Source organism: Vicugna pacos, chromosome 23 (assembly GCF_048564905.1).
Source record: "Vicugna pacos chromosome 23, VicPac4, whole genome shotgun sequence".
Classification (NCBI taxonomy): domain Eukaryota; kingdom Metazoa; phylum Chordata; class Mammalia; order Artiodactyla; family Camelidae; genus Vicugna; species Vicugna pacos.
In genome coordinates, this window is record NC_133009.1 from 31,998,947 (window position 1) to 32,011,895 (window position 12,949).

Here is a 12,949-nt window from a genome sequence, read left to right on the forward strand (position 1 = left end):
CAGCGAACGATTTTACAAAAATCTCAGAAGTACACAGTACTTTCTCAAAGGAGAAAAAAATTACAGGAACTATCTTACTTTTTTTGGCCAGTCACATGTATAAGAACAGAATGTCTTTAAAGAGAGACTTGGGTTGAATTAGATAATTTGAGGTGTCGTGAAGCCCACAGACAAAAGTAAACACCTTATTTTATATATAATAGAAGCTCAATGAAGGACCTTGGAATCAAATGGAAGCAACAGAAAGCAGCATGGGCAAGGTAGGCCAGCACTGCAGCAAAAAGTAAAGGCTTTCAAATGTGGCGTATTTTTATTTGAATCCTGACTCTGCCACTTATCAAATGCAGTATGTTGGGAAAGTTACTTAAATATTCTGAACTTCAATATTTTATTTGTAATCTTGGAATAAAACATTTGCAGTGTTCTTAAGATGATTAAATTTTAAAATATTTGTAAAGTGCCAAGTTTAGATTAATTGACTTTAGTACATGGACAGGATTATGAAAAGTATTCCCTGTATTTAAGTATCGCATTTTAATTATAATATAAATTTTCTAGTAATGTCTGAGTTACAAATCAAACAAATGTCCCTTGAGAATAACGAGATTTCTTGAATAAAATATGGCGGCAGCTATAGCTCTCACCAAATCTTTTGTATTTTTGCACTGCATCCAAAATTTTGTAAATAATGACATTTAGCAAAAGGAAAAATACTGGTACATTAAATGCTTAAATTATTTTCCAAAGACGAAGCTGAAAAAAGGTTAACTTCTTAGTTATGTATAGTGTAGCCCTTCTTCAGGAGAAAAAAAGAGGACAAAGAATATTGAAAATAGACCCCCAAAATACACACAGACTTAACTACAGCACTAACTAAATTTAAACGCATTAAATTTATTTTCACTGTGTCATATTAACTGGCCTTATATTTACTTGCCTTGCTCTTTAGTTATCAGCTGTCTAAAAATGAAAACAAAAACCAAAACCCTTGGTAATTTGACAAGTTTGTTCATCTATATCACCTGAAGCCTTTTCAATAATGAAAATAGAAGGTAAGATAGCATATCCAAATCCGTTTTCTGTAACACGCTGATTGAGTGAACAAATATTTATCGAACATGGTGTGTCTGATTTGCACTGTTAGCTATTGGACATTCAGAAGTGAGTCAAACAGGAGTGAAAGGGAGGAAGAGGAAGAGGAATAAACTTTCTTCCTGGGACATTCTCTGATAAAGTATGCTGTCTACAACATGCAACTGAAAACCATGCTTTAAACAAGACAATTCTTCTTATTTATCCCAAACGGCAAATCCCTCTTTGACTGATGATGCAGAGACCACTTATCTTTTGAAGCTAGGACTTGAGTAGCTAATTTCATTTAAGACAAAAGTAATAGACCCACTCACTTAAACTTTGCCTGTATTTTATAAAGTGAAAGCAAAACTAACTAAAAGCATACACACGTATACAAACACATTTTAATTAAGGTTTTTTTGTTGCTGTTAATTTCATTTCATTGTTTTTGCCTTATAAATCAACGCATTGTAGATAGATCCTTCAAGGAGTTAAAAAAAAACACATAATTATTAGGAACATTCAAAAAATCGTATCACTTGAGAAACAGAGAAATTAACAGCATCAGTGGTGAAATATTGCATTTTTATAAAATTAAAAGGCAGTATCAACTGTGATTTTAAAGAAGATAATCATTTTACAGAAAATTCACACATTTATGTGGAACTTTGTTTCCGAATTAAATTTTCTATAGTAGAAATGTCACTTTAGAAGTAATAACCAAAGGAAATACTTCATTATAGATTTACTATAAACAACAGCATTGACTTTCAGATAGTCTGTTTACAGTCTCACCTCCAATATCTTTACCTGCTGTCAGGAAATAAATAATAATTGTGGGGAAAATGAAGATTAAAATGTTATTAAATTGGAGCTACCACAAATAACAAAATTGTGAGTAATAGACGCTATTTACTAGAGCAAGGAAGTGAATAAAAAACATTTGGAAAGATTGCCACGGATAAGTGAAACCCCTCAGTTATTTTCTGAACATTACACTATTGTTACAAGCAGAGAATTTGGAATATTTAAACATGAACTCAAACGAGGTCAAATGAATATTAATGATACCAGTACGAGTATTTAGTAACCCACAGCTTGGAATATCTTATGCCTAATTCATGCTTATGGAATCCTACAGAACCCCAGCGGCTCAATCAACACTTGCTGTAGCTTCACGTGGGCTCCAGTCACCATACTGGGTGGAAGGAGTGCAAAGATGAGTAACACAGCACAAAGTCTGTCCCTGAGGTTATTACACCCATGGTGTTCCCGCTGGAGGCAAGCACATAAGCCAGTCATTTCAACATAACATGCAAAACACTCATATGTATCTATCTTGCCTCACCTATCTCTAAAAAATGACAAGACGGTCTCACACGATGGAGTGCAATACCAGAGTCACACCTTTGTGTCTTCACAGCATGTCTGAGTGCATTTTGTAATACGAGATTAGGTACTGAATTGCTTCCTTTCCATTGAAACCTTCTTTAAAATGCCAATCCCTGGAAACCTGAACCGATCACATAGACTAGATAAATGGGTGTCATTCCCATTATACTGTGATTCATTACAGGTTCCCTTTAAGTACGAGCTCCCAGAAATGTATTTAGGCTTTATTCACAGAAAATTACTTAACAGAGAGCTTCTGGAAGTAAGTTTTTGACAGGAAAGTCAAAAGCAGAGCATCAAAAGACAGATGAGTATTAACCAAAAAGCCAGATAGACGATACCCGAAACTATGAAGTAAATTTACTGAAAAGTCATGATTCAATCTATAAAATTTATTTATCTATACTTTTCATAAGCATTTCTATTGTGAAATACAATAAATACAGTCTCTAAAAAAATCACATGATCATGAAGGAAACAGTAACCTTGCAATTTCATCCATTAATTTACTTTTTGCTAGCCAATTTTAGGTGTATTTTCTTCTATTCTGATTTTTGTTTGGTTTTTTTTTTTTCTCTAGGTGGCTTTTTTCCCAAGAATTTATAAATAAAAGAAGATTTCAGGGTATTATATATATATATATAAAAAAATATATATATACACATACATACATAGATTGAGTTTAAAGATAATAAATAATAATTTTAATTATTCTTCAGTCTATTGGGTTAAGTGCATTTTCTGTCACATAATTTCACTATTTCTCCCTCACTGAAGAACGTCCTTAGGTAAATGTTTGGGGTGATATGACTGTTTATTCTTTCCAAAGGATTTTGATTAGAAAATTTAGGTTATAAATAATGGATAAAAAGTAATTAGAGAAAAATCAATAAAATAGAAATTCTGTGCTTTAAAAAGTATGTGAAAAGAATTTCTTTATTCCTGAATATTGCAAATATTGATTGTTTATTCTAGCAACTGTCAGTATCTGAGGAAAGAAATCATTTAATCTTCATTTTCTCATTTTTTTGTACCAAATCTCTGAAGGCTTTAGAAACTTCAGAGTAATTTAGGGGCCTCCATTTTCTTAAATGGCTGAGTCAGAAAATGCACCTCTCAAGGCAGAGTTGAGTAATTATCACAGCACATATAATATTTCTCAGCTAGTTTCCCAGCAAACGTTTGAGACATGTCCAAGTGACTGTAAAGTTAACAGTACAGGTTACCTGGGGGAAATCCCTTCATTTCAAGGACATATACATTGGCAACAAAAACAATGTACACATTCTGGACAAAAAAGAATGCATTACAGAAAAATGAAAATCATGATCATCTGAACCACAATCTCTAATATCATACCACATTTTTTAAAAGTACTATATCATAGTCATATCAAAAAGAAACCATATTTTATTCTACATATGACTAAAAAGACAAATAAATATATGAAGAGAATAAACTGGAAAAAAAACCCTCCAATCTTTCAATCCAGAAATAAGCATTTTAGCATACATGTGTATTTCCTTCTCATCTTTTAAAAATCTACTTTAAATTGTCATCATTTGAATAATGGGTTATGAACATGAATACTAGTTGTCAGAAAATTCTATCTATTGATTACAAAAAGTTGTATTTTAAAAGTAGTATTAATATTTGAAAGAAGACTCTTAATTTTACTGATATCAGTAATGAACTAGAGCAATGAAGCCATGAATAGAATACAGCCAAATCTCAAAAATGACAGGTGATGATATATTTGAGGTAAGTCCAAAATAATTATTGGATTATGAAGGTATGAAGATAAGGTTGAGGAACCAAAGGAAGTCCAAAAAGAAACAAAGATGAGATGGATGTAACAGTGGCTCCAAAAAGGCAGTATTTTATTACAAATAACACATTGTGGGATGCTCTTGAACAAGAAAATATCAGTAAGATTTGAAATTTTCTATTCAAAGGCATGACATTGTTCTGAGAAGGGAAGCCCACTTCATTACTAGGAATCTGCCTTACACAATTAGCAGATTTCTTAAATTTTATTTCATCACCGAACACTAGTGCTGGAAGGAAATTTAGAGATCATGTTTCATCAACCTTTCACATTTCATAAGTCAGAAATAATGAAGTCATCTGCAGGATAATTTAGAGCAAAATAAAGAATTTGAGTAAAAACATGACTCACACATCAACCAGCACCATTTATCTGTTCATCTCATCAATAATAATTCCTTAGTGCCTACTAAGTATCAGGAGCCTCCTGTAATAAAACACCACCTGGTGAGTATATAAGTACAGTGCCCTGCCAAAAAGGAGTCTGTTTGTTTTACTGGAAATGAAACCTTAATCAGACCTCAACATGAAACTAGACTCTTTCCTTCAAATTTCTTTTTGCTGATATTATAAATATGTGTGTTAGTGTATATATACATACACACACACAGTCATAATTATTCAGAAAATGCAAACTATTTTACAGTTAATTGTTTTTAATTTAATTTTACTTATAAAATGCTACAGATACTATCATTTAATTGAATGGTAATTTTTGAAGCAAAGAAAATTCAGAGAATTTTATTTTATGAAAAAATGAAGTAAATTATGTTTATTGGCATAGAATTTGAATTTGTTAGTCATAATCCTTTTTTTAATATAATTTTATTAGCAGTTATTACATCAAAATTCACATTTACAGCATCCAAAGGACTGTCTTAGAAAATTCTGAAGTCTATGTAATTAGATTTTAATAGTAAGTAGAACATATTAGAACAAAACCCTTAAAAAGTCAAAAATAATACTAAGAATCGATAGTCATAATTCTTAAGAGTATTAAAATTTTAGTCATTTCTTGATTTCCTGATTTTTGGAAGTATTGAGATAATACTTTTCATATTAAACTTGCATATTTCATCTAATAACTACACAATTATAAAAATGCTAAGTTCAGGTACTTCTGTCTTTGGCTTTAACACTTAGGATGCATGTCATATAGTAGATGAGTTAATCTCTTAATTCAGTCTTAAATAGAACTACCTCAACTTTTAGATATTTGGTTGAATAATTTTTATAAGACCTAATTGGAGCTGCTGATTTATTCTTGTGTTTCATTTAAAAGGCCTACTGTTTCTCTTTATTATTTTACATGTGCTATACAGATTTGATTCCAAGATTTCAAAACATCTGTAGAATAAATGCTAGAATGAGAACTACTGGTTAAAATTGTACAAATTGAAGATTTTCAGATGTCTACAGGATCGAATGTCTTTGTCCCAATATGTATTTCACTGATTTCAAGCAGCCAAGAAAAGAGTCAAATATGCCTGTATACCATATGAAAAGCACCCTCAAATCCTGACAATATTAAGAGCTAACTGTTACAGGCACTTTTTTCTTTTCTGCTATATACCAATATTTGGAAAGTTGCTATTTCATCTTCATCCTGAGAAAAACAAACTATTTTAATATTTTACCAATGATCTAGATTTTTATTTCATTATATAATAATATTGATGACTTGGCATACTAAAGGCTTCTCTTAAACTTCAACAATGTAGAGGAAAAAAATGTTTTCTGAGAAAGATTCGCCAAAGTAGATTCATTCTACAATTTAATTTCCTTCAATGAGGTAAAGGTCAGGGCAAGGCTATAAGACAGTTAATTTGCATGAGATATGCACGTGGAATAAGAAAATATTATAATAGGAAATATTTATAATTCAAGCTTTTAAATCCAACCTCAAGGCTAAAAAAGTAATTATTATAGGAAATAGCTCAACAATCACAACAAACTTTTTTGATGACATCAACCAATATACTCTCATCCTGACAGGCATAAAGAAACAATCCTGCAAGATAGTAAAATCCTTAAGAGTTCGCAATCCTCTGTATTGCCTCCATAACACATTCACTGCTTTTAGAAAATGTTTATCAGTGCTAAGTTGTCAACTATTAACACGATTCTCTATGCAGTTCTACTAATCAAGTAATTATAAGTTAGTTTTATATTTATGTTGATTATCTCTTTGCATCTCACCAGACTTACACTAGTAGTTTTTTTTTTAACCATGACAACCAACACATGTTTCTTCATTGGCTATGTCCTGTGTTTATTTGAACAGGATTCTTTTTCAGATTGCATTTTTTATTCACAAGAGTGTGGCAGACATCTGTTGATCTGTTGCTTTTTTATCTTCAAATCAAATTATTTTAATAAAAGTGCCGTGGAATTACAGTCTCTGTCAGGGTCATGCAACTGATCTCTACTCTGTTCCCTATCAATGGAAATAACTAATAATTCTCTACATTTCTTGACAAAGAAGTCTGATTTTCTTGAACCCTATCGAGCACGTAAGAGAGTCTTGAAATTTTACGAAAGATTCTACAAAATATTAATTCAGAGCCATGATCCTGTTTCTCTGCTGATCTGAGTGACTATACTGCCTTTAAGCCACATGTTGCACAGCAAGTCCTGCTCCCAGATGTCTTCTGGTAGCGTTTGGATCCTGAGTGTGAAACCTCTTACAACGCCCCTGCGCCTGCCGCAGCTTCCCCTCTCTTTCCACGCCACCTCCACCTGCTGGAGCAACTCTGCCATGCAGTCCAGGTTCCGAGTGCTTTGTTGGGCTTTGTAGTCTCTGCCCACATGAATCAAGTCTGTTCAGAGGGGACAATCAGTATTGGGGGCAGGGGACCTGGTGATAAGAGATGGAGAAAAGACATGGTCCTGTGGCTACTTCACAGTCAGCCCTTGAGAGCCGGAGTGGGCATCGCCCAGACGGCTGGTGGGAGAGACAAAATCCAGCTTTGAGAGAAACGAAGCATCTTCTTGTAGGATTTGCATTAGCTTCTTTTCCACGAGGTCAAAGTTCGGTTATGTCGTTAAATAAAACCTGGGACACATGCTTTTCATTCCCTATCTGCTTTCTCAAATACAATGCAGATCTTATCCAGTCGTGGTTTGCTTCTGTTTTAGCTTTTATGGTCATTTTAAGATTTTGAGTGTTCCCCCCACCCCGCCCCCGCCAACCCTGGGTTTTCTTAGTCACTATGCTGAGAAGCCGGGCAGCACTACAATGAGCACTGCTACACAGAAATGACTTTGAATTAGAAGTTCTTTCTGAATTCGATTTTGTACTCCTCTGGGATGGGTGCTATTCCAGACGAGTTCTAACGTAAAGCAGTAAAAATACTAGTTAAGTAAATGTATTTATTCATGTCCTTTCGGCTTTCCTATAGTATTTTTCTTTTCTAATAATCTTGAATAATAATCAAATTAATAACTGCATTTACTGAGGGTATATGTGTGAAGCATAGTGTCCTATCATCGCCACATACCACCTTCTATGGCATTTATACAGTCATCTGATACTATATCAGGTGTTAAATATTTATTGAACAACTATTATATATGATGAACATATAAGAAGATACACGAACTGATACATTAGACATGATCGACTACTTATTCTTAAAATGTTACACCCCAAATTGACCAAATACATCAGATGATTTCACATCAGTGCAAAGTTCAATGGGACATTGATCTGACTGCACACTCTGAGGCAGACAAAGGAAGCAATAGATTTTTGGGGGCTATTTATTCAATGTTAGGTCATTTATTCCCAGAGAGAAAATTCTTTTTGCAATGACATTTTTAGAGAGGAGATCCGCCTCATTTTACACAGAGCTACTGTGAAGCAGTAGACGGATATTAAAAAGCACTTTTTAAGCCTCTTGAAGGAAGCAGACTTGGCAAATGCTAAAGAAGATTACTATTAACAAAAGGCATTTTAATGATCTTATTTATAGAATCACCCTTATCCAAATATATTGCCATAGTGTCCTATTTATTTAAGAATAGACTTAATTTTTAGTTACTTCATCAGTTCAAATATCTTCCTCCATTTAAAAAAAAATACGTTAGGCAATACTTAGTGCTAGAAATGAACATTACATGACAGTTTTATAGGCATCTTTTTAACCTTAATTTCAACAGGCATCGGACCCACAGTTGATCATGGTTTCATCATTTCAAGCAGTATAATAAATTAAACTGCAACCTTGTATTTGACCCTAGCTTTAATACTCACACTGAGAATTCCCGAGACAGATGTCAGCTTTGGAGTGTTGTCTAACCTAATCACTTTATTATTGTTTCACCACCAATTCCTATAAGCCTCCGGAGGAGACAATCGGTACGTGGAAATTCTAATTTCCAACTGCCTGCTGCCATACTTAATGATTCTAGGATGCAAAACCCTTGAGCCAGGTTGCAATCAGAGACAGAAAACAAAAACAAAAACAAAAACACTACAAATAAAGAATAGACGCAGACCTCTTCAAAAAGTCCAATGGAACCTGACTACAATTCGATTTGAAAACGAGCACTGAGAAAACACTTGCTTTTCATATCACACAGATACACACCCGTCTGTCTTTAGCTTGAAGCAGAAAAGTAAAATGTCAATTAGAAACTACTATTGGTGCTATGGAGTGAATCTAGACCAGAAAGCAGTTGACATTTCTAGAAACACCTACTGTCATTGTCACTTGGAGGTTAAAACACAGTCAAAACTGTTTTATAAGCAGGTTTCAAGACACTAGGCGTCTGAACTTTTGAACAACTTCCTTAATGGACACTAAAATTACCAAGTTTTTAAATAATTCTAGGACCTCTGAAACCACATACACAAAAACAAACAAGCAAACATGAATTTAGGGAGCAAATTTTTCATGTAACGTTGCATTTTTTTTACTGTTTTTTTTTTTTTTTACATTTTCTTTCTCTATCCTGTGACCAAAAGTTTGTCTCATCCACTATGAGACGCACATTACAGGAGGATGAGGAGGGGGTTAAAAGGTGGTAGAAAAGGCAAAGGAGTTCTCCTAAGGTTAATCCTTCAAACTCCAGGAGCCAGTGCAGAAGAATCACACAAGAAGAAACGTGAATATGAAACTCTGCTGACAGTAATCACAGTCGTAACATCCTGCCCGCCTGTCTCTCCACGACACCTGACTTCCTGAAGGGCATGAACACAGTTTGGCCAAACAGCAGCACACACTAGCGTTGCGAGTCGCTCATGTTTTGTCCTAGCCCTTCACTGTGTTCTGTGTGTAATGGTATTATTTGTCAAAAATTAACGGTGGCTAAGCCAGCTTCATTTTTCTCTCTTGATCAGCAGGCTACTCGGGAGGCTGAAGAGGACATCTGTGGGCAAGGCTCCTTCGGTCTTTTTAATGCTCTGTTTTCTTCGTGTATGCCTTCGTCCCCGTGGCTGCAGTGTGCCGCAGCAGCTGCTGGCTTGATGTCTGCTTGCCCGATAGAAAGAACAGAAGGACAGACAGAAGACTGCAAAGGGCCTCTTCCCAGGGAAGGGAGACACCCTCCTAAAGGACTTCCGCCCGACTGCGCCCGCCGTGCTCCCTGGCCGCAGCTAGCGTACAGACACTGCCATTTCGACTGTATCATTTTAGCATGAATCACATTTAAATGATACAATGTATGTGAAAAGCTTGTCACAGTGCCTGACATACTGACACTCAATGAATATCAACTGCATGAACACAGAATTTATTTATTTAGAAATAAAAAACTTTATGGAAGCACTGGGGTTCTTTTCACGGGTGAAGGTGGGGGTGTTGGGGTAAGGTATGTTGGTCTGCATTTCAGTATTTCATTTATAAGCTGAGTGCTTAGACCTAACAAGAGATTTTCCCCAATCACATAGTTCATTGAGTAGCCTATTTAATACAAAATATGCACACTTCTATTTAACATAAAATATACTTGAACTATGTCAGCAGACATCCCTCTCTGCATTCATAACCAGTTCTCTATATTTGTGAGTCTGTTTCCATTTTGTTATACACACTTTTTGTGGTTTTTTTTTTTTTAAGATTCCACATATAATTGATAGCAGAGTATCTGTCCTTCTCTGACTTATTTCATCAAGCAAAAAACATCCATGTCCATTCATGTTGTTGCAAAAGGCAAAATTTCATTCTTTTTTACGGCTAATATTCCGTCGCATACGTATTTACCACATCTTCATCTGTTCGTCTGTTGATGGGACACAGGCTGCTTCCACGTCTTGGCAATTGTAAACAACGCTGCTGTGAGCACTGGGGTGTACTATCTTTTTGAATTAGTGTTTTTTTTACTTCTGATATACACCCAAGAGTGGAGCTGCTTGATCACACGGTGGTTCTATTTTTGGTTGTTTGAGAAATATTCTTACTTCATTTAATTGCTTGGGGAACAAAATGAGATAAGACCTTTATACCAGCAATGTTTGCTTAATATCCACTGTGTTCGAGGTTCATAGTACTTAGAACAGGGAAGCTCTTTTATTTTATTGTCAAGAAAATTTTTTGCCTAGCCTACTCGACATCTCTTCATTTTTGTTTCTCTGTGTGTTAGTGGAGCCCTTAAATGCTTTTCCAGCCGTATCTCAACATTGCTCTCTGCTAAATACTCCCTGACTCTGAGCTGAAAATTGTGTGGTCCTCTGCACATACTCAGTACTTCTTATTCTCCAAAGTTTTTCTCGTATCATTCCTTGAGTCTCCTCATCTCTTCTCTTTTGTAGTAACAGTAGACATTTGTCAAGATCAATACAGTGATCTCTCCCTTCTTCATATTTCCAAGTCCTGTCAGACATCCTCTAAATTCTGAAAACACAGAGATTACATTCTGATGCAATTATCCTTTCTCTATATATATCCATGATTATTTATATTATTCTGTCATCCTCCCATATAAAAGCCTCATTGAAGATTCCAACTATGGTTTATTCACTTTTGTATCCAGCATAAGGTCTCACATAGTAGAAACTGAGAAAAGTTTCAATGAATGAGTAAATGAATGAATGTCTGAGCTGAAAAGCAGAAACTGACTTTTTCAAGACTTTATCTTCAAAATTATTTTAAATATCCACTCCTATTTTAACTATGTTAAGGTGATAGTGGTTGAAATGGGATTAGAAGTCAGATCCAGACTGAAATTCAGAGTTTTTCCAACCACAGTGCCCCCTTCTCATTACTTTCTTAACCAAACTGACAAATGAGAAATACGAAGTTTAAAACATTTAAAGCTGCAATCATACCATTGATGAAAGAGTTTATTTAGGTAAAATTTAAATTGTTAATTTTATCTAAAATACTTTCAGTCTTCAATTAAAACTACAGAAGAAATGTAACCAACACTTAAAAAAAAAGCAGAAAGAAAAAAAAAAAGGAACAGGCAATTTCATATGCACCATCATATATCAGACCCAACATATTTTGTTTTTGAAACTTTTATAATGTGGAGGTGTCTGTATTCTCATCCGTATTCTGCCCAAACAGCTGCCGTTCACCACCTGCTGTGCAAAACCCACTCGTACTTTTAAAAGCCGCTAGAATTATGTAAAAGAAGGCTTCTTCCAAATCAGCCACCCGTACTTCAAATGTCACCCACACCTTTCCTTGGCAGTCAAAAAAAAAGTATCACAGCGAGAAGGTAAATAACACTAAGATTTACTTCTTACTCCCATCCAAACCCACAAAATCTTTCACACACTAGCGTAATATATTTTGAGTTATGCCGAAGAGTTAGAGAGTGAAATGGGCACGGGAGGAGAACGTGTACAAGAAGTTATCTGTATTTTTATACCCCTGTCTACCTGCAAGCCAAGTTGTTAATCCACAGAAGACATGAAAAAGATCACAATTTGGGGACTGCCGCCAGCTCTGAGGAGGAGACCCGGTGCTCACAGCTTCACGCTGCCTGCACTGCTGGAGCTGGCTTTATACTTACATTCCTACACAAGCAGACCTTGGAGATACTGTGGGTCAGGTCCAGACATCACAGTGAAGTGAATATCACCATAAAGCAAGTCACAATTTTCTGGTTTCCTGGTGTATATAAAAGTTATGTTTACTCTATATTGTAGTCGATAAAGTGTGCAATAGCATTTTGTCTAAGAAAACAATGTACATACCTTAGTTAAAATGTGAGACGGCTGAGAAAACAGCGCTGGTGGACTTGCTCTTGGTGAAAAACCTTCAATTGGTAAAAAATGCAGTATCTGCAACGTGGATGGACTAATAGATGATCACAGTGAGTGAAGTCAGAGAAAGATAAATATCACATGACATCACTTATATGTGGAATCTAAAAAGAATGATACAAATTCTATTTACAAACCCAAAACAGACTCACAGACATAGAAAACAAACTGTGGCTACCAAAGGGGAAAGGCCAGGGTGGGATAAATTAGGGGTTTGGGATTAACAGACACACGTTACTACGTATAAAGCAGACAAACAAGGACCTACTCTATAGCACAGGGAACTATAATTTCTTGTAATAACATATAATGGAAAATAATCTGAAAAGAAAAAATACATGTATGTGTGCATATGTATAACTGAATCAGTTTGCTGTACACCTGAAACCAACATTGTACATCAACTACATTTCAGTAAAAAATTAAAAATCCAAACAAAAG

The 12,949-nt window shown here is 34.9% G+C and overlaps 1 long non-coding RNA gene across 2 annotated transcripts in view; it reads right to left on the bottom strand.

Moving 5' to 3' along the window:
- LOC140688783 (uncharacterized) overlaps nucleotides 1-12,611 on the bottom strand; it is a 14,135-nt gene extending 1,524 nt beyond the window's left edge. Inside the window, exons 1-2 of one of the 2 annotated variants that reach the window (XR_012063606.1) lie at nucleotides 12,440-12,611; nucleotides 12,256-12,353 (exon numbers count right to left, since the gene is read on the bottom strand). This is a non-coding gene — a long non-coding RNA (uncharacterized lncRNA). The remainder of the gene's footprint in view (nucleotides 1-12,255; nucleotides 12,354-12,439) is intronic. The other variant, XR_012063605.1, reaches the window with a different exon arrangement.
- Between the last annotated feature and the right edge of the window lie 338 nt (nucleotides 12,612-12,949).